The 22,425-nt window shown below is 33.3% G+C and overlaps 1 long non-coding RNA gene across 1 annotated transcript in view; it reads left to right on the top strand.

Moving 5' to 3' along the window:
* Positions 1 to 18,428, top strand: part of LOC109266287 (uncharacterized) — a 29,206-nt gene extending 10,778 nt beyond the window's left edge. Inside the window, exons 2-4 of the long non-coding RNA XR_002079649.2 lie at positions 6,413 to 6,480; positions 13,905 to 14,058; positions 18,081 to 18,428. This is a non-coding gene — a long non-coding RNA (uncharacterized LOC109266287). The remainder of the gene's footprint in view (positions 1 to 6,412; positions 6,481 to 13,904; positions 14,059 to 18,080) is intronic.
* Positions 18,429 to 22,425: the final 3,997 nt, after the last annotated feature.

Raw genomic sequence — 22,425 nt, 5'->3', positions numbered from 1 at the left:
GAGACAGAGAGAGACAGAGCATGAATGGGGGAGGGTCAGAGAGAGGGAGACACAGAATCTGAAACAGGCTCCAGGCTCTGAGCTGTCAGCACAGAGCCCGATGCGGGGCTCGAACTCACGGACCGCAAGATCACGACCTGAGCCGAAGGTGGACACTTAACCAACTGAGCCACCCAGGTGCCCCCAAAGACACTTTAGAGAAAGATCACCAGAGATATAGGATCTCTATGCCCTACATTCTTTATGCCCATGAAAATGCCTTTAAGGGGAAAGTCAGCTTTAAGCATCTGTCACATCCAGGGACAATCTCCATCCTACTTCTTCCAGTCAAATGAGAATATTTTTGTGAAGAGCAGCCAGCTCTGGGTCTTGTCTGAAATTTCATCCCCAGCATAGAGAAAGAGCTAGCATCTCAAGAGTAGATTTAATTAGGTAATAATATGGAAATACAAGAATTATTTTTTCCTGCCTAAAAGAAGTGCCAGTTTGGGGTCATACTGGTAATGATTGGCAGTGGGCAAATATTAAATTTGTTTTTATAAACACATGATATTAAAAATATTAACCAGATCCAGAAATATGAATACTAAAATAATACTATGATTATATTTCAGAGATTACACCTTAATTAAACTAGAAACAAAGAATTGTCAAAATTTTGGTATTTTATAGTTTTCTTAGGGAAAACTGGGGGAAAAAATTCCAAAATAGGTTTTTCCTATCTCCTATGCAACTATGCTTCTTTCTCTTGGCTTCTTAGACTAAAAATCAAGATTATGTTAAGAAATATCCTATTATATAAGTTTTGTATATTTTATTTTCAATCTTGACATGGACCAATATTGTTTACTATAGTATCTCTTACATAATTTCAACAGAAATCAGAGAGTGAGTATCATGATAAATATAATAAACTAAATGGTCAAATTTAAAATGAAGCAAGATACTTATCAATTTACTTTTCAGTAAGATATTGTCTGGTTAAAAAGAAAAAATATGGGAGAGAGTGAGAGTCAATTTAATTACATCTGAATTCAGACATTTAAAAATCTCTTTTGACTCATTCACCTTCTTACAGTTTAGTATTGCCCTTCTACTTGTCAGTTTAGAATTAGCTGTCAAAATTTTCTGGTTTCATGTCAGTCTTTCTCTTCATTTTTAAACCATTTTATCTTAAGGGGAATGTATAGTAAAAAATCCTTAGATAAACCTGTGTTTGAACCCCATGTTCTGTCACTAATTAGACATGTAACATTAGTTTCTGAATTTTATTTTTTAAAATTTTAATGTTTATTTACTTTTGAGAGAGACAGAGAGACAGAGACACAGAGTGCGAGTGGGAGAGGGGCAGAGAGAGAAGGAGACAAAGAATCTGAAGCAGGCTCCACAAACCCAACGTGGGGCTCTAACTCAAGAACCTCGAAATCACCAACCGCAAGATCGCGACCTGAGCCCAAGTCAGACGGTTAACCGACTGAACCACCCAGACGCCCCTGTTTAATTTTAAAGTAGAAATGATAAAATCTGTTGGCTGATCAAATTAGATGAATTAATGGATAAAACACCTAGCACAGATTAGTTCCTTAAGAAATATAATCCCTTTTGCTGCATACCAAACTGTCCCTTTCAAGTTGGAAAATGTTACCTTCTTATTAATCAATTTAAAAGTTTATACAAAGAATACTTATATATCATATGTCAGAATGAAAAAAAGTTGCAATAAATAAATGATTGCATCATAACTTCCAAATGTCAGTTTTATCAAGAAATTTTTAAGTTTCTTAATGTATTTTCCAAGCACTAACAAAAAATGATAACTTTTTACTTATATTACAAATTTCACTTCAGATGCCACTAGAGGGACTTGTATTATCAGAAGTGTCTTTCAGAAGCATCAGTAGAAAATGTAAGAGGAAAATGCATTAAAGTGAAAATGCCAGGTAGTGATTTCTAGATTTAGAATTTCAACATTTTGTGAAAAATAAAAGCTATTTTCCCACATTGATTCATCTTACTTCTATAGACTTTATTTCATGATAATTGGTATTTAGTGAACTACTAAAAATTATTATATCTCACATTCAATTTTAAGTAATTAAAAATAATGTTTTAAGAAAAAATCCTTGAATATTTTGTATTGTGTATGATCTACTGTTAAAAGGGGGACTCTTTTAAGTGTTTTAGGCAGCTTTGCCTTTTTTTTTCAGTTTGGAGTCACTGTAGTGTCAAAATAAACTCTTAACATATTTCCACTGCTGGTTAAATGAAGACTGAATCAGTGGTTCTGTTAAGATTATATATAATGCATAGAATTCTCTGTAATATGTTCATCTCAAGATGATATCTGTAACAATTGGTTTCGTATTTATTAAGTATCTACTACACTGAAGGAACTTTGCCCTGGATAGATACAAAGATGAAAAGAGGCACAAGGCATCATCCATATCATCAAAAGAAATTACAACTTCTGACATAAATTTATCTCTCAGGATATCAAGAAGAGATGACATACTCAAATTAAGATAAATATTTAATTCACAAAGCTACTTTAAAGAAAGTAGTGAACCCAATATAGGAGAACCTCAGGGTGAATAACCCAGAACTGCAGTGAGGATGAGCAGAAGCAATTAAGGAAGATCCAGGAAAGCATGAAGGAAGGGGACGGCATGGCATGTGAGATAGCTCAATGGTAAAGTGTAATTTGTTAAAAATAAACAGAAATGAAAACTGTAGTTTGTAGTTTGGTTAGCTAGAAAAATATTTTGAAGTCTAAAAACAGTTCCTGGCCTTACTACATGTTTTGCAAAACAGAAAAGTTTCATGTGTATGTTACTTTTTCAGTGTAGTTAAAAAGGGAAAAATTAAAATATTCTTACTATTGTGAGCCTCATTTTTTCCGTAATTTCTTTCTTGGTTTATGTTTTTGAGCAGCCAATTAAATAGAGGAAAGCCATTAAAATAAGGCAAAGTATCCACATGAAGAACATTTGATTTTGCCTTTAAACTTTATTTTGTATTAACTTTACCAATGCAATAGATGCATCTTCTTTAAATTGTGAAGTGACACTAAAGGCTAACAACAAAAACAACAATAAAAACAAACAGTAATGCTAATAGAGTAGATTTTACAAGTTCTCATAAGAAAAAATTGTAACTGTTTATGGTAATGGATGTTCACTAGACTTATTTAGTAATCATTTCACGATATATTCAAATATCCAATCATAATGTTGTATACCTGAAACTAATATATTGTTATATGCCAATTATATCTCAATTAAAAATATTTTGAAAGTTAGATCAAGACATTTCATAAGTTTACGCTTGTTTTGCCTGTGAATTTGAGGAATTTGACATTTGATAGTTAGGTCCAAAGTGAAACTCTTAAAAATAAATAAATAAATAAAAATTTTTCTCTCCATTCCCCAGTTTCATAGATAGCCTTTGGGGTGGTGATCTCCACCTGTACCACTATTCAAGGTACTCTGATAAGAGAATTACTCTCTGACAATTTGTGTGAAGTTGAAACATAAACAGCTGTTTTATTCCTGGCCCAGGTAAAAGCTCTCCTAAGGCTTTTTTGATTCCCAGAGAATCTAGTTGTCTTATGACTTCCCTAAGTTCTTCTCTGTTCATATCAAACTACATTCTTAGAACATAGTAGAACACACCTTTCAGCTTCTCTGGGAGAATACAAGTGTCTCATTATCACACAAAACAAATGAACAACAACAAAAAACCAGCAATGAACAGTAATTCTGTGGTCACCCTCCCCTACTATGGTCCATTCCTTTGAGGCACATACCCTCCACTTTAGAGTTTTTCATGATATTTGCCTCCATATGTTTATGCTATAAAGAAACAGTGTCTTTCATTTTCAAGCTAATATCATCATGCATGCAAATTACATAACATGAGTCATAGCACACATGCTGCTTTATGTTTGGGTATTACATTTTTTTTTTGTTTTTGTTTCTGTGTTATCTGAATCTCTCTACTTTTTTTCCTTTTTGCAAGCTTTATCTTTCTTGACATCTTCTATCTACTCCAAGCATAACACCCCAGCCATTAATCTCACCATGTTCCCTGACCAAGTTCTAACCCATGCTAAGAACCAAGTGTTTATTCGTTCATTCTCTTCTCTTGATTCATGTAACCTTATACATAAGGTTATGAGTGTACATATATATATATATATGTGTGTATATATATATATATACACACATATATATATATACACATATATATATATTATATATATACAAAGAATATATTTTTGTCATGTTTTGAGTTTAAAACTAAGATTGTATTATATACTGCAATCTGTATCTTTCTATTTTCACTCAATAATTGATGGAATCATTTAGAAAAATGAAAATTGTCAAATAGACAAATAGAATTGTCATTTTTTGTAATTCTTTCATAATATTACATGTCTGAGATACAAATCATTTACTTAACCATTTTATTATTAAGGGACATTCACTTTGTAATTTTTTACCACTATGAATATGCTACAGGATATATCTTTATATATATTGCTAGTTTTATATCTATAAGATATAGGCCCTGGGCTGCATTGTCATTAAATTTTGGTAAAAGTCTGCTTACATGCTATTTAGATTTTTCTGTTTGTTTGTTTTTTAAAGTTTATTTTTTTTTGTGAGAGAGAAAGAGAGTGTGTGTGCAAGCCTGGGGAGGGGCAGAGAAAGGGAGAGAGAGAATCCCAAGCAGGCTCCACACTGCCAGCGGGGAGTCCAACACAGAGCTGGAGCTCTAGAACTGTGAGATCATGACTTGAGAGTCTGTTGCTTAACTGACTGAGCCCCCCAGGTGCCCCCATGCTGTTTAGGTTTAATTTGCGTATATCTTCAGTGTCATTTATCATACAATCCAGTGTTAATTTGGCCCAGTTTTTGTAATCATATGTTTGTCTCTTAATTTGTTAATGAATTGAATCTACTGAGAGATTGATGCAATTTTAAAATACTTGAAATACTGTTATAAGCTGTGTGCCAGTCACAATTCTTTCTTGCAAATAGCACTTCTAAATAGCTTAGGCAAAAAAGGAATTTACTGTAGTATATCAGCCATTCAGTATATCTCCAATAGAGTTCAGAGCTTTTCAGACTGAAAAATGCACAGACCTCCTCAACATATTGCTGACAAGCTCAAGTCCAATGTAGCTGGGTACAGACACAGGAGAAAAAAAATGTTCTGATGACACAGAAAAAGGAACTTAATGTTGGACATTAGCCACCTTAGACTCTAGGACTTGCAATTTCTTCCTCTTCTCCCCTGAGGCAAATGGCCTTTGTATGCTTTTGCATTTGAATCAGGTGGAAAGAAAGGAGCCTGGTAGCTAAGTTCTGCCTTCTAAATGGAGACTTGGAATATGTAATGTGAGAAACCAAAATAGAAGACACATGTTCCTGAGGTGCTGGCTGCCTTTAGTATGACAACTGTGTGTGGGGGTCTTAGAATAGAATAGAATAAATACTTAGAATAGTATTTATTTTTAAATAAATTACTCTTTTAATTTCCTAATGTTTTATTTAATATTTTTAATGTATGTTCACTGGTGAGATTAATAGTTTTATTTTTTGTACTTTTAAATTTAAATTAAATTAAATTTAATTTTTTATTAAAATTAAAATTATGATCGCTTCTGGAAATGGTATTTAAAATAACATTGTGATTATTTGTTATGAGTTAGATAGCAGCTATAGAAACCATATTTAAAAAGAAGTGGAAATTTGCGTGTATATGTGAAATACTTGAAATTCTTTAAGAATTATTATATTTTTATTCAAATTATTCTCTCTCACCAATAGTTTGATTTTATGGTGGATATATTCTGATTGTTCATGTTGCTTTTTTCTCTACATGTTGGACTCTCTTGGGTATGGTGCTGCTTCCCAGGAGTTTTTAATTATATTTTTCTATCAAATTTTTAGGCTGAAATTTTCAGACCAATGTCTAATTAAGAAAATAATTTAGACAGTTTTGTGTGCTTCTTCAACTCTTTCAGCCATTAGAGCATTTTTTATTAGAATCTGCCACATTTTATTAGAAAGTTATATGCAAAACTATTTCAATAGATTCATTTTTTCATCAATGTATATATTTGCAAAGATATTTATAGTGATTTTTTATGCCAATCATCCAAATTTAAGCCCTCCTTCCTGATATGTGCCCTAAATTCTACAAAGAGGCAAATTCTTGAATGACCTTTAACAAAAATAAGAGTTTTCACTCAGTTTTCCACACTAAGAACTGAAACAGATTCAATAGGATGCTATTATGTATTTATTCATGGTAGGATTCCAATACAAGTACCAATGTATTATAAAAAGATGTTGTATCTATACTCATGGATCATTTAGAAATAATTTCTATATTATTTCTTCAGGAAAGACAGTAAACATTTCAAGAGAAATTATTTGCCTACACAGTACCAGAACTAGCCTGATTTAAAAGGTAAGAATATTAATTAACTTTCAGTGGTACAGGTGTTTGTGTGAAGAATGCTGTAGTACAAAATAAATTTGAGATTTAATTGGTAGGAAGACAGTATTAATACAGAGTAGAGTCCACCAAATACTCCTGAGAATATTAGAGTATTTCTACTACTGTAAATTTTAATATTCTAAAAGGAAAGAGTAATTTACAGTAAAATTTTTAAAAATCCGATGTTTAGAATATCAGTTGAAAATATTAATTATGAGCTGTCACAGCCAAGACACAAGACAATTAAATGAAGTGTGGTATCCTGGATGGATTCTGGGATTAAAAAAAAAGATAAAAACCAAGTTGACCAGCTATAAAACTACAATAAAATAATTTTATAATTCTTCCCAATACTCACTGGGACCTTTATTTAAGAACTTTTGAGAACTGAATTTATTCTTTTAGGTTTTCAAATCCTTCAAGGCCAAGTGATGGTACAATTTCAGTGTACTGAATTGCCCCAAATCTGAGAACTCTAGAAAGCAATTTTAACTTTGCTTTCTAAAAGGAAATCAATGCCAATGATTAAAATTATTGAAACATTATTGCTTTGAGAGGTATTATGAGAGGACAAACACAACAGATTTATAGAAATATACTTGAATTTAAAGGGATTAGTAAATAAATTTGAATGTAAGAGTCTTTTTATTACATTTGAGCTCTCAATGAGTTAAATGTCAAGGAATTTTCTATATATATATTCACGTTTCATTTTCAGTCCATTATAAATAAGTTACAGGAAAATGAAAAGTTGTTCATGTAAAAAGTTACAATTGGACAATAAAACAAGATAAATATTTACTATCAATTTTAAGAAGTTATATTACGTTAATGAATCCTGAATTGCTAATGCTATTTCTATGTTTGGTAGAGCATCTCTAAGATTCACGAGAAACAGCATAGCCCATTTGGACAAAGCCCAACTATTTGTCCATCAATCACCTATCGATGGGCTTACATATGTATATTCATTGTTTTAACTGGGTATCTTTTTCTCATCATTACACTGGCTAATGAAATTTCAAATATCTAGTAACCTCAGAAAATATACAAATAGCTGAATTTATTCTTTGGTATTAAATAAAAAATAAATTTTTAAATATATCATATCTATAATATATGATGCTTAAGGGTTTCATACACATGACTTATTTAATCTTTAAAACTTCCCCTGAAATTATGATTATTATTAAATTCATTTTAGATATATATAGACATTTGTAGCTTTGGGGGTCACAATAATGAGGAGTCCTTGAGTAAATGGAGGAGGCCATAAAGCAGGGCAGGATAGATTCACTTCTCAGGTCATGAATGTTCATAAGAAGTATAATACATTTGAATTTATCACAGGAACAGGCTTTGACCAATACATCCCAATGCATGTGTTTTGTCATTGACAGCTATATGTTGCTTTATCAATTGTTAGTTCATTCAATTTATTATGCATTATATCTGAATGAGATTTTTCAATATTTTGTGCTGAGTTACAAATGAATAAATTAATAAAGTTTAAATTATATAAGTAATTATAAGATCTGCTACAAAGCAAGATTTGTAGATAGAAATTGATTTTGTATTTCTTGACACAATGCTAATAGCATTAGTTGAAAAGTAAAAATATCAGTTAATCAATTCATCCAACCTATAATCTATCAGTGAATTTCATCACAACCTTCTTCCTCTTCTTCCTCTTTAATCCCCCCACTTCCTCCTCTTCTTTGTTCTTCCTCTTCTTCTTCCTCACAAACTGGTTCCATTGTTGTATCTAACTCCAACTTTAATTTTCAATAGTGAGCTGTTAATATAATTGTTTAACATATTCATCTAGGCTTAACAGAATAGTCTCAAGAATAATGATTCAAATTTCAGCAGGAAAAGTAATGCAACAATATATTTTTCAGAACTCTTCTGAATCATATGACCAAGAAAAAAATTGCTTTTCTTCCTAATAATGTTTCATGATAACATAGACCAAGCTGGTGATTTAACCTACAAATTTAATCAGAATGATTTCCTTTGTATGAAATTTATTTCTACTTAAGGATCTCTTTAATGTCTTAGACATTTTGGATTATACCAAACATTATAGTCAATAAAATTACATAAGTGGACAATCAATTCAAATATTGGTAGATAACATATTCATTAAAAACATTTTTAAATAGATCAGGTGCTTTTGTTTGTACACAAGTATCACAACCAACTTTATATAGTTTAATTTAAAATTAACCACTGAGTCTGTCTCTCAGTTCATGTACTGAACATATATATTTTGATATTCCCCAAAGGATTACCTAAAAGTCACTTATCAAGAGAATATCTTACAGTGATTATCTTCTAGTTGGTTTTTCATTACTTCAAAAGCATTTATTTCATTGCAAAAGTTTACATTTTTATTCTGCCATATTGAACATTTAGAACAAATCAATGAAGCAACTTTCTCAATCTACAAAATTTTATTTCATTAAGTGTAAAGAAGAAATAAATAAAACAATTATATGTTACATATACATTGCTCATGGTTAGTAGTTTTCTAAATACATGGCAATTAACAAGGCAAATGTAGTATTTAACATCGACATCTGACGCATCGGACCATTTGGGGTTATAGGTGTTTTTAAATGTTTTGTCATGTATGACTAATTTTCTATGGAATTATAAATAGCCATTGTAAAATCTAATGCTACTTAGCATATAAATAATCAGACTTTTTTGAAGAGATGATGCTTGCCACTTTGACATTTTTCATGACATAAATCACCTATTATATAAGAGCAAAATCTCTTGAGGAAACAACCTAGAATAAAATAATTCTTTAAACTAATTTCCCCAGACACATTTGCAACACTAATGTTTACAATGGGATTTTATGATATGTTCAAAAATAAAATGTCTGCATTATATGAGTTCTTTGTTATACTTGTAGATTTTTTTCTCTCATACTAATTAGTGGTATGTCTTGAATAAATAAGTGAATTCTTCTATGCTTTATTCTGCTGATTTGTAAAGACATTTACTTGAATAACTGCCAGTCTGTTTCCAATAGTAAAATTGTCAGATTCTATGTACTATATTTCCTGATGGAAGATATCAACAGAAGAACTATAAACAAGATGCTTGATGAAAGGACCTCCCTCTTATTTTATTAAAACATCATATAATTTACCTCAGATTTTATCAGTTTGATTATGGTTTTGGATTTTGTGATGAAAATATTTATTTGTTTAACTATTAATGTAAATCTAACAAATAACAATGACAAATTTCACTTGATGTGTTAAGTAAAGATTGTCTTTTCCTTAAAATTAAAGTCTTAGATGCATTTAAAGTTATATGTTCTCTGTATATTCAATCAAAATATACTTAGGCATGTAATTAACATGATTAAGGTGGCTTTCAGTGTTATAGCATAATTTCAGTGAAGGGTTTAGATTTTATACCTAATTTGCATTTGCCAGTTTACTAGTTATTTTCCCTTTATTATGTGCAATTAATCAGAAACTATGCTGAAAAGTTTCTTTCCTTCTTCATTTTTTGAATTATTTATGTGACTATATTTATTTTTTTTTTAATGTTTCTATTAGAAGAATCCATTTTTAGTTTTAACTTTTTAGAACTGAAAGCATTGCCTCAACTCTACATCCTGACTTCATTTGTAGCTTGGATACATAACATTCAGATTGTATAGATTTTCTCAGTTTAGTAGGAAAAAAGTTAGTAAATATACTAATAATTTTAGGTTAGTGGCTATTATTGTATTAATGCATTGAAGTCATTGATGGATGTAGTAGGCTAAAGAATGGCCCTCCAAAGATATCCACATCCTAATACAAAGATCCTTTAAATATGTAACTTCTATGGTAAAAGGAACTTTGCAAATGTGATTAAGTTAAAGATCTTGAGAGGCGGAGATTATTCTGGATTATTTGGGTGGACTTGCTGTAATAACAAGGGTAGTTATAAAAGGGATACAGGAGGATCAAAGACAGAAAAAGGAGATATGATGTCTAAACCAGAAGGTGGTGTGATGTGGTTTCAAAATGAAGAAAGGAGGCATGGGCCAACAAATGTAGATTGCCTTTAGATTCTGGAAAAAGCAAGGAAATAGATTTTTTCCCCCCAAAGGCTCTAAAATGGGTATATCTCTGATAATACCTTGCTTTTAAACTTCTGATCTCCAGAACTATAAAAGAAAAAAATTGTATTAAGTCATTAACTTTGAGGTAATTTGTCATTGCAGAATAGAAAACAAGTACAATCGCCTCTTAAGTAGGTTTTCTTTGTGCCTCTATTTATTCCCTAAATCTTTTGTGAATCTTTTGAATTCAGTGTCTCATGAAAACCAATATTGCTATTATTACTGCACAGTTTTGCTATTTGATATTATTAAACAAAATAAATTAAAATTAATTAATATTTCCCTAATACAATACTACAAACTGTTTTGTTCACACAATAATACATCATTTAAATATGATCTCATTAATAGAGATTGAAATCATTCTGTTTAATAGTTGCATAATATTTCATAGTGTGAATGTGCTAACAGTTTATCTAACTACTCTTCTATAAATAAATATTTAATGTTTCTTTTATTTTTTAACTACTAAAAATATTGCAATAAAATCTAGTTGATCTTATCTTTCAACATTTAATCACTTTTATAATTTCTTCTACAGTATGTTTACAATTTCTGTTTCTTGGCTAATTTTGATCTTTTGTACTTTGCATGTAAATAATCCATATCACCTAGATTTTATTTTACTTTTCTTGATAATAATATGTAGTAGTCTTTCAAAATCTGTATAAGCTCCTCTTTCATATTGCATATTTCACAGTATTTTCTTCCTCCTTCTACATACATATGTACATGTGTGCTCATGTTTGTGTATTTTTTTTAAATGTTTATTTATTTTTGAGAGAGACAGGGCACGAGCAGGGGAGGGGCAGAGAGGGGGACACACAGAATCTGAAGGAGGCTCCAGGCTCTGAGCTGTCAGCACAGAGCCCGACGTGGGGTTGGGACTCACAAACGAGATCATGACCTCATCTGAAATTGGACACTCAACCGACTGAGCCACCCAGGCGCCCCATGTTTGTGTATTTTTAATTTGACTCTATCTATTGTTTTGTTTCAAGGACTTGTAGCTATTAAATTCATGTTCCAGGCATCAATGAAGAGAACGAGAGAAGGCAAAATAGGCCTTCCTACATCTCAGTTCAGTCAGCAGCTATTTAGTAGCCTTCCAGCCATCAAATCAAAACCTCCACGTGCATCTGTTGCCTAGTACTTGGTCACGAAGCTCTTCCAACTATAAGACATAGCAGAAAATGTCATGTTTTATTTGGATACATCATGCCATGAGTAACATTGAATTTCTATTGTAAGGAAGAGAAACAAAATGGGTATTGGGTAGTTTTGAACAGTTTCTGTTGCATATCATTTTTCTAGATGTGACAGTTAAAATGCTTTTATTCTTTTTTCATTCTCTATAGCTTCAAGGTCCTAGATTTTGTTGATTTAGATTTAGGGTTTTCCTCATAATTTGTCTCATTTCTTTTAGGAAACCTTACTTTATGGCACAATTACAATTTCCCAATCATAATAACATTATCCATTTAGAGTCAATTATGTAAATTGCAAGTCATTACTTACCACTCTTTCCTCAATATGATCCTCATCTTTTATAATATCTTAGTTCTGATTTAATTGTCATTTTGTTGTTGTTTTTTCGTAATTATTTTCCTCAGAACACATGGGTGATAGATATTCTGAATCTATTTAGACCTGAAAATATCATTCCATTTCTCTGATAGGTGAATAGTAAGTTGACTATAACTGCTTTGGTCTTGGCAGATTATATTTCATTGACTGCTAAGTTTTAATGTTATAAGTAAGTCAGATTTAGTCATATTCTCTTTCGTTTAAAAGTTACTTGCTCTTCTAGAAGCTTATAAGATTTTATATTTACTGTTGGAATTCAAAATATTCCCTAGGATATATCTAAGTAAATGACCTTTTTAATAAATCCTCCTTGGGACCTAGGGAGTCTTGTCAATCTTCAGGCACAAATCCTCCTTCAAATAAAATAAAATTTCTTGATTTGTTTAAATATTATCTCTCTTCTATCACTTTTTTTTTTAATTTGAGGACTCCTTTTATACAGGTGAAAATTCTCTTATCTATGCCCTCAACTCATTTTTCATTACTGATTTTCATCACTTATACTCTTTATATGTTTTGTATTTCTTTCAGTAGATATTCCTGGTCAAGTTAAGTTTCAACCATAACTATTTTTTCAGTTTAACTGTTGAAAATTTTAAATTGAAAATCCATTCTGTTTTGTTGTTGTTTCTTCTCAAATTGTTCTATATTTGATATCCTTGATAGACTCTGTTACTTTGTCTCTGTTGACTTCAGTTCCACTTCCTGTAAGATGGCTCATTTTTGTTTCCCCCTTTGTTTTTATTTTCTCACTGGCTTTCTTTGCTTGCTCATGCTTTCAACCACAGTGATGTCACAGGCAATAATCATCCCTGCTAGCTTACATCACCCACCATAGGAATGGGAAATAACTCAGCTCACCTGAGCAGCTATATTCATGATCCTCCTCAATGTCAAACCATATCTGCTCTCTATTGTTTGAGAGTTATCTTGACCTCTGACACATAGCATCCATTCACTCTATTTCTGGTAAGTAAACAGAAATGCTTGTTTGTTTGTTTGCTTGCTTTTTTGTTTTTAGAGATAGAAAATCTGTTTCCCATTTTTCAGTCCAAATAATTTGGAAGAAAATGCCCCCACACTAAACTCTGGGTGAATATTTGAGTGAAACAATATTCAGCACATTCTATTTTAGGTAGCTCTGTTGATTGGCTCAAAGAATGGTCACATAGCTGAGTACAGGCTGTTCAGGCACAAAGCATTTATGAAATGAGAAGTTTATTTCTCCACTGAGTTTATTTATTTATTTTTTTTAAATATTTTTTTTTTCAACGTTTATTTTATTTTTGGGACAGAGAGAGACAGAGCATGAACGGGGGAGGGACAGAGAGAGAGGGAGACACAGAATCGGAAACAGGCTCCAGGCTCCGAGCCATCAGCCCAGAGCCCGACGCGGGGCTCGAACTCACGAACCGAGAGATCGTGACCTGAGCTGAAGTCGGACGCTTAACCGACTGCGCCACCCAGGCGCCCCTCTCCACTGAGTTTATATTTGAAAGGAAAGACCTGTAGTGGCTGGAGGTGCTCTTCACATCATGCATAGCCTCACAACTCAACACAGATGAGAAAAGAGCTGAAAAACAGGCACACTTTGTGTACCTGAGAAACAGGTTGTTTGAAGCTTGTGTTACATCTAAAGTTTGTAATAGATGCCTCTTTGTTGAAAAAGGTCATCAAGAGAGTATGACTGCTGGTTCATCGCTGAGCTCAAACCAGACAACACATCCAGAAGCTTCTCCTCACCCATCCCCCACCCTAGGAATATATGTTCTGTCCACCATTCCCACAGCAGGAGCTGTTTTCAAGGATGCAACTTTGAGAGAGTAAGTGTTGTTGAGACCATCTGAACAGTATACTTGCCTAAACCTAGTTAAGGCCTCTGTATAAACATTTAAGATTCTGTTGGGTAGGTGCCGAGATCTCATCTTGTAGCTGTTGAAGACAAACCTCAAAGGTAAGTTCCCTTGATTGTTAAACCTGCCACCTACCAATGGAGTGGTCTGCTTCTTTCTTTGGTTTCTTCTTGCCCTCCATGTACAGGGGCCAGTTTGCAAACCAACACTCTTTTGTTAATGAATTTAAAGTATAATTTTTGAGTTATCATAAATAATGAATTTTCACCATCTGAACAAATTTGTGTAACTTAAGCCTAGGTCAAGAAATAGAACATTATTATTACTCCAGAAGCTTCTCTTATGCTCCCCACTAGTTAATCAGTAACATCCAAGGGCAACCCTGTCCTGTGATCTCATAGTGTAGATTAGCTTCACCAGTTTTGAATTTTATATAAATGGAACATATATGAATTTTTTGGTCTGTATTCTTTGGCTCAATATTTTGTTTATGAGATGCATTAATATTGTCATGTGTAGTTATTGTTTGTTTATTCCTGCTGATATTCTGGATTCCATTGTGTGACTATACCTCAGTTTATTTATCTGCTTTTCTGCCGATAAGCATTTGGGTAGTTTCTGTTGGAAGCTATTATTTATAGTAATGCTCTGAACATACTGGAACTCGTTTTTCTTTATTTTTATTTTTTTAATGTTTATTTATTATTTTGAGAGAGAGAGAGCATGAGGAGGGGAGAAGCAGAGAGAGGGAGACACAGAATCTGAAGCAGGCTACAGGCTCTGAGCTGTCAGCACAGAGCCCGATGCGGGGCTAGAACTCACAGACTGGGAGATCATAACTTGAGCCGAAGTCAGACACTCAACTGACTGAGCCACCCAGGCGACCCTGGAACTCGTTTTCCAATGAACATACGTATGCACTTCTGTTGGAAGCATACCTAGGCATGTAATTACCAAGTCAAAGGATAGGTACATACTCAGCTTTAGTAGATGCTGACAATTTCCTGTAATGGTTGTAACAGTCCACACTTTTAGCAACAATACATGAGAGTTCTGTTTCTTCCACAGTTTTGCTAATACTGGTATTTTCATTAAAGAATTTTAAAATGTTGAGTTTTCTGTCACTTGCAATAATTTTTTACTATTATAAAAAACCTGCCTGTTTTATTAGCTTTCCTCCTCTGGCTACTGTTTTATGTTACAGAGGGAAGATTGCTCATTCATGTCAAAATGAAGCTTCCATCTTTCTGAAAAATTTCTTGTATTTTATTCCTTTAAATATAAAAATATATATTCTATGTTATATACTTTGCTGTTATTTTCAAATAACAATAACTACACAAAGGCAATGTTCCCATTTTTGCTTTAGTTCTTTGAAGTTACACTGTCATGTGATGAAGGGAAGTTTCATCAATCAAACATTGACTCTGTCCTACCTTTGAGGATAAATTTAGACTATGTATTCATTCTATTTTTAAACAATAAATAAATGAAAAGGAAAATAATTGTGCCATAATTGTTTCTTATACAAAACTGTGATAGTAAAAAATATATATATTTGTGGGTATGGATGTTAAAAAGAAAATTAAAGACATTATTTTAGTATACTTTTTATTCTTTTAATTGAAATGATGTTATAGATGTTGTAATTATTATAAACTAACATGTAGTTTCATTATTGTTGAACATGGGAATTCACAAGTAGATTTTTAAATCTGTTGCCTACGATCAAAGTTCATAGACTTTTCAGTGATTCTGTCTTATTTTGGGGACTTAAATAAATGTTTTTAAAGAAATTCTGAGTAAATGATAAATATGGAATGGAGATGGAAACCTCTAGCTAAGAGTCTTCAGCCCTCTTATCAGCTCTGCTGTAGGCCAAATTAGAGTTTGGAGGTGTGGTCAGAAGAAATACCTGTTTGATTGTGGTTCTTGCTAAGTGTGTATTTGAAACCAGCAGATGGAAGAAGTACTCCTTATCTTGTAAAGACTTAGATTCGGAGGAGTTCAGAGAGTAACCACCTTAGCTCCAGTCCTGGCCATCACCTCATGTTCTTGTTTCTGAGTTATGATAATGAACTAAACATCTTTTACTGTATCTTAGAATTTACTAATTTAATCTTTAGTGTTGATGCCTTCCCAGAGAGGTTCTAATAAATTGAATTAATTTTATCAGATACCATAGGCTCAAAGGTTTTGAAGGAAACCTCTTGTAAGAAATAAGACAATTGTAAAAGGGACTATGCAACAGTTAAAAAAGACTTAATCAGAAAAGATTAAGGGTAGAAAGATGATAGTATATTTCTAAGCAATGGTGATTACAGTTTAGGCGGCTAAACTCATACCTCCTTAATGACGATTTTCATGATATAGCCTTCATGATATTTTCAGACATAGTATTATTTATTAATATTTACTTTGATCATGTTTAATTTGTAATTTTAAAATTAAGGGCTTTATTTTAATGTATAAAACATTACAGTTTCATGGGGCACCTGGGTGGCTCAGTCGGTTCGGTTGGGTGTCCGACTTCGGCTCAGGTCATGATCTCGCGGTCCGTGAGTTCGAGCCCCGCGTCGGGCTCTGTGCTGACAGCTCGGAGCCTGGACCCTGCTTCAGATTCTGTGTCTCCCTCTCTGTCTGCCCCTCCCCTGCTCACACTCTGTCTCTCTGTCCTTCAAAAGTAAATAAACATTTAAAAAAATTTTTAAAAACATTACAGTTTCGTTAGAGATTGTAAATAATTTCATTTTTACTTTTTAATCTACAGATATTAATTAGTGCTTGAAACTATCCCATTTTCCTTTCTTTTTGTGGCATAAGGGAGACTGAATTTCTTAGGTGCCTTGCTATTAGGTAGGATCATGTGCCTAGTTATAAAATATATAATGAAAGTGGAAGTGACATTTCCCAAATTTTTCTTTTTCCTCACTGTATCTAGTGTGTTGGGCTTTCACTGAAATTCTCAAGATCAAAACAAACATTTACTGAGTCACCTTAAAGAGGACAATTGTGTGGGCCAGTAAAAACTTGTTAAAAATTCAATAATATAACTTCTGTTTGTTTTATCCTGTAATATTTTGAGGTTGCTTCAGTATACCTTAGCCTGCCTCTTACTAAATATATAATGTACAGAATTACTAATAACTTTTCAGGAATTCACTTTTTCCTTATATTTAGACTTTTATGTGTGCCATACAGTGAAGTTCTCTGTTTCTTCCAATTTATTGTTAACCTATTGCTGTATTGATGATACGGTATTCAAGCTAAGAAAATTTTATTAAATTCCTTTGGTTGTTCATTGAATTTATAGAGTTGGAATATTTGAATATTTGCATTGATATTTGTTTTAACATTTTCTCTTATTTAAAGGGAATATCTTATGCTCATGTTGTATAGAAGTGCAATGAAAAGATTCTCAATATATATGGTATAAAATTCTAATTAATTAAAGGCAATGATAATCATAGCTTCATTTATTGAATATACTATATGCCAGATGTTACTAGTGCTTTACATACACTAGCTTATTTAACCTCACCCTGTGATGTAGACACTATTATCTCTATGATATACATGAGGAAACTGAGGAACAAATATATTAATTTATTTACTGCTATGTTTTTGTCCCCCCAAAATTCATCTCTTGAAATCTAATCCCTAGCATAAAGGTATTAGAGGTATTGGAAGTAGGGTCTTTGGAAGTTTATCATGTCATGAGGGCAGAGCTCTGATGAGTGTGATTAGTGCCTTTATAAGAAGAGACCAGAGGGGCTCCTGGGTGGTTCAGGCAGCTAAGCATCTGACTCTTGATTTTAGCTCAAGTCATAATCTCACTATTTGTGAGATCAGGTCCTGCCTCAGTCTCCACACTGACAGGATGGAGTCTACTTGGGATGCTCTCTCTCCCTCTCTCTCTGCTCCTCCCCCACTCACACTCACATGTTCTCTCTCTCTCTCTCTCTCTCTCAAAATACTTAAACTTAAAAAAGAAAAAAGAAGAGGCCAGAGGGCCAGTTTTCTCTCTTTCTACCATGTGAGGATACAACAGGAGGTCAGCAGTCTGCAATCCAGAAGAAGGCCTTCACCAGAACCTGATCATACTAAAACCCTGATCTCTACTTCCAGCCTCTAGAACTGTGAGAAACAATTTTTTCTTATTTCTAAGTGTAAGTCTTTACACTTTGTTATATCACTTCAATTGACACACTTTGCCAAGGTCAGCCATTAAACAGCAAAAGCAGAATTCACACACAGAAAAGATTCCAGAGACTAAGATTTATATGTTATGTTGAGTTTCTAAAAATGAGTACAAAACCTTACTTATTTAATAAATAAATAAGTTTCGTCTTTAAAAAAAAATCAGTCAGTATGCTTTATTTGTCAAGATACAGTAAACAAGCCTCATATTTTTTGGCTCAGAAAACTTAAAAGTCCAGGGAAACCTCTGACTTCAGGTATGTCTAGATTCATACTCGAGAGATATGATCAGGGCTTAGTCTCTCCTTCTCAACTTGGCTGTATTTTCTCTGGATTCATTACATTTTCATGCAGGTTTATTCTGGGATCAAAAAGGAACACTGTAGGGGCGCCTGGATGGCTCAGTCGGTTAAGCGGCCGACTTCGGCTCAGGTCATGATCTCACGGTCTGTGAGTTCTAGCCCCGCGTCGGGCTCTGTGCTGACCGCTCAGAGCCTGGAGCCTGTTTCAGATTCTGTGTCTCCCTCTCTCTGACCCTCCCCTGTTCATGCTCTGTCTCTCTCTGTCTCAAAAATAAATAAACGTTAAAAAAAAAAAAATTAAAAAAAAAGGAACACTGTAGGTCATATCCTCTTTTCCATGTAGTGAGAGTCTATTCGAGTGTCTTCCTCAAAAGACTAATCTTTTTTTCTCCTAGAAGCACCAGTAAAGATTTCCTTGGTTGTATCAGTAGCATAATCTGCTGATAGGCTAACGTCACTCAAGAACCTCATTCTCTTCCTTCTCTGGAGCCAAGGGTCAAGGCCATCTCTGAAACCTGGTGGCTGAGTAAGAAAAAGTGAATTTGTCAATAGGAAATTCAAATATCAGTGGTGGAAGAGTAAAGAAACCTGTCAAGGAAGAACCAGCAGCTGTCTATACCAGAAATTTTGCTTGTTTTAAAAAAATTTATTCCATTTCAACACTTAGAAAAAGCTAAATTAATGGATAATCACTTTTTAAAATGTGATTTTAGAGTCTTGGTTAGAGTTTCCATTTCATTTTTGTAGCCATTGTTTATGCAAAACATCTTTTAAAACACTCAAAATGAATTAATATTTCACAATGTAAAGTGCCAGAAAAACTCAATAATTCAAAATAAACATCCATGTGTGCATTTCTAGAATGTCTGTCATGTTGGCATTCAAATACAGGCATGGTTTCCTTGATTTCCCAAATTATTCATACATATGGGATAAGCCAGCATAATCATACTAAAAATATACCTAGACAAGTCTAACAAAAATTAAGATAGAGGTATCAAAATGATTAGGTCTCTTCTCTCTTCTTATGAGAACAAAAGTTATGAAGCTAGTCATAATACAAATATTAGTGTTTAGTATTATTCTTCTTTAAATATAGTGATAGGAGGAGTAGAAGAGGGGGGAAATTCAGCATAGATTGAATGCCTGTTGTTTTTCAGATTCAGTGATATGTAGTGTGGTATGCAAATTCATGTATATCTCATTATAAACTCACACCAGTTCTGTGGAAGTTGGTATGATTATTCCTGCTATACAGTTGGAAAATTATATCTCAGTGAGTTATACAGTCGGCTAAAATGAACAAACTAAACAGTTGTAGATCAAACATTTAAAAGTAAGTCTCTAGAAAACCATAGTTCTTTTAAATTCTATCCAATCATTCATTCACACATCTATCTATTTAGTTATTTTTTGGCTGATTAGCTATTTGGTCAGAATCTGAAATAAGTTAGGCAAAATGATTGCTAAACTCTCATTCTGTTGTAATATATGCTATTGGAAAATTAATTTTTATGGGAATAGTACTTCTTATAAACAGTGACCTACAGATGCTATGTTCTAGATTTATAGACACATTAGTTCGGCAAATATTAAAATAATAAAATCACCAGACTCTTGGGAGAAACTATGAAATTATATATGCTAATTTAATAGCTCAGTTTCTGAAGTGAATACTATTCTGTAACAGTCAGCTGTTGCGATAATATTGCTGCATGACCAGCCATTCCCAAACTCAGGAGATTTGAATACTAATTATTTAATTTTACACCCAGTGGTCTGTGAATTGGTTGCTACTCATCTGATCTAAGCTTGACTAGCTCAGCTCCAAACTCTGAGTTGGGTTCAAATCTGTTCCATGTATATCTAATTCCACTGGGACCAGTGCTACCTGGAATCTATACAAGAAAGGTGACTGAAAGTTCCTAATGTCTCTTAAAACATTAGATCATAAATCTTTCCTCATTCAGGCAAGTCTACTCATTGATTGAAATTAAGCAAAGTAGGGGTGCCTGGATAGCTCAGTCAGTTGGGCGTCCGACTTCAGCTCAGGTCATGATCTCACAGTTTGTGAGTTTGAGCCCTACATCAGGCTCTGTGCTGACAGCTCAGATCTGTGTCTAATTTTCTCTCTGCCCCTCCCCCACTTCTCAAAAATAAATAAGTGTAAAAAAAATTTAGAAATTAAGCAAAGTGTTCACATGAAGGGGATACCTTACATGATGATGCTTGTGGTCCTCATGTGTTACCTCAGACTGTTTTCATTGCTTCTAGTGGAATAACTAGGTTAAATCTTTGTAAACCCTAAAGAGAGGGGTACTGTCACTACTGCTGAAAGAAAGTGATCATTCAATGAAAGTACTACTGCCTCTGGCTAACATACTTGCAATAACCAACATAATGTATTTGGGAATATGGCTTATAGAGATACTGGAGGACCAGGGAGGAAAGAATTTATAGTTGGATAAGATAAGGATTTTTAAAAATGAGAGTAGTCTCTGATAACTCTGGAAAAGGAACATGTTTTATATGTATATGCTGTTGGCTATTGAAATGGGACAGTTGGAAATTTAAATTGGAAAAATAGAAGGCTTATGCTTAAATGGGTGGGATTGCAGGACTGCCTTGGTAGTGTATTGAGGAAGGGCTCACAATGTTCAGAAAATTAGACTTGATAGAATTGACTTATTATATAAGACCAAAAAATGTACCATTTGATTCTACTCCCTAGGAAGGCCCAGAGAATTTGCCCATGTCTAAAATTATAAAATGTGTGAATAGAGTGGGGATACTCCATTGCATTGTTGAGTAGCTCAGTGGTGTATTTCTTCTGTAGGCCAGGGTTGAGGATAGGAAATGTTATGGAATGGGGCTCTCCGTTGTCATTGTGGCTTGTAAGTTTACAGAATAGCAGAGACCAGATGATAGCATTTAATTCAGTGGCTAGGTGAACATAATTGCGTAATGTCTGTAAGATCAGAAAGGCCTTGACATTAGCTAATAGTTCCTAAGGACAAGATAGATGAACAGTCATGAAGTATGTTGCTTGACTTATATAATGCAAAGTGATCAAGACAAGCAGAAGGTTGACGTCAGATAACAAAATAGAAAATCATAGTCTCTTAGTTTGCGGAACTGAGTCAGTTCTTAGACATACAAAGTCCATTGATTAAAAGGGAAATTGTGACCATTGAAATAGAAGCCTGAAATGACATACAAATATATTCAGTAGTTCTTCACCCAATGCTTTGCCAAATGGACATAAATATATTTATAGAAAAATGAGAAATATAAAAGGAAAGAGAGATACTAATATCTTTTTAAGGTCTTTGGATACTGGATATTAGTTGACATTGACAACAGAGAACACAAAATGCCATCATATCTCCTTGTTAAAATGAGGTTGTAAAAAGTCTAGATGATAAATGAAAACCTGGCCTCTGTTCATGTCATAGTGGCCACAGATCTATAGTGTGGTCACTTGCTGGGTTCCAGAGTACAAAATTAGGCTGGATATAATTTTTGGCTGGTAGGATACTTGTATTGGTTCTATGCCTTGTAAAGTAAGAGCTATTGTAGAAGGAAAGTCTGAGAAAAAGCAAATGACTCCATTGCTACTGGACAAGATAGTAAATAAGAAACCATATTGGAACCCAGGAAGAAGCATAAAAGTACATGGCACACTCAAAAATTTGAAGGATTCAAGTCGTACTCTTAATTATTTAAAGAAGGTATCCCTAATAAAAATTTTAATTCACTGTAATGACGCCTGAGAAAACCATAAGTACCATGGTCACTGCTGATGGACTATCATAAATTGAACCAAGGGTAGTGT

The sequence above is a fragment of the Panthera pardus genome, unplaced genomic scaffold (genome assembly GCF_024362965.1).
Source record: "Panthera pardus isolate Hobbes unplaced genomic scaffold, ASM2436296v1 HiC_scaffold_16, whole genome shotgun sequence".
Classification (NCBI taxonomy): domain Eukaryota; kingdom Metazoa; phylum Chordata; class Mammalia; order Carnivora; family Felidae; genus Panthera; species Panthera pardus.
This window is presented reverse-complemented; position numbering and strand designations above follow the sequence as displayed.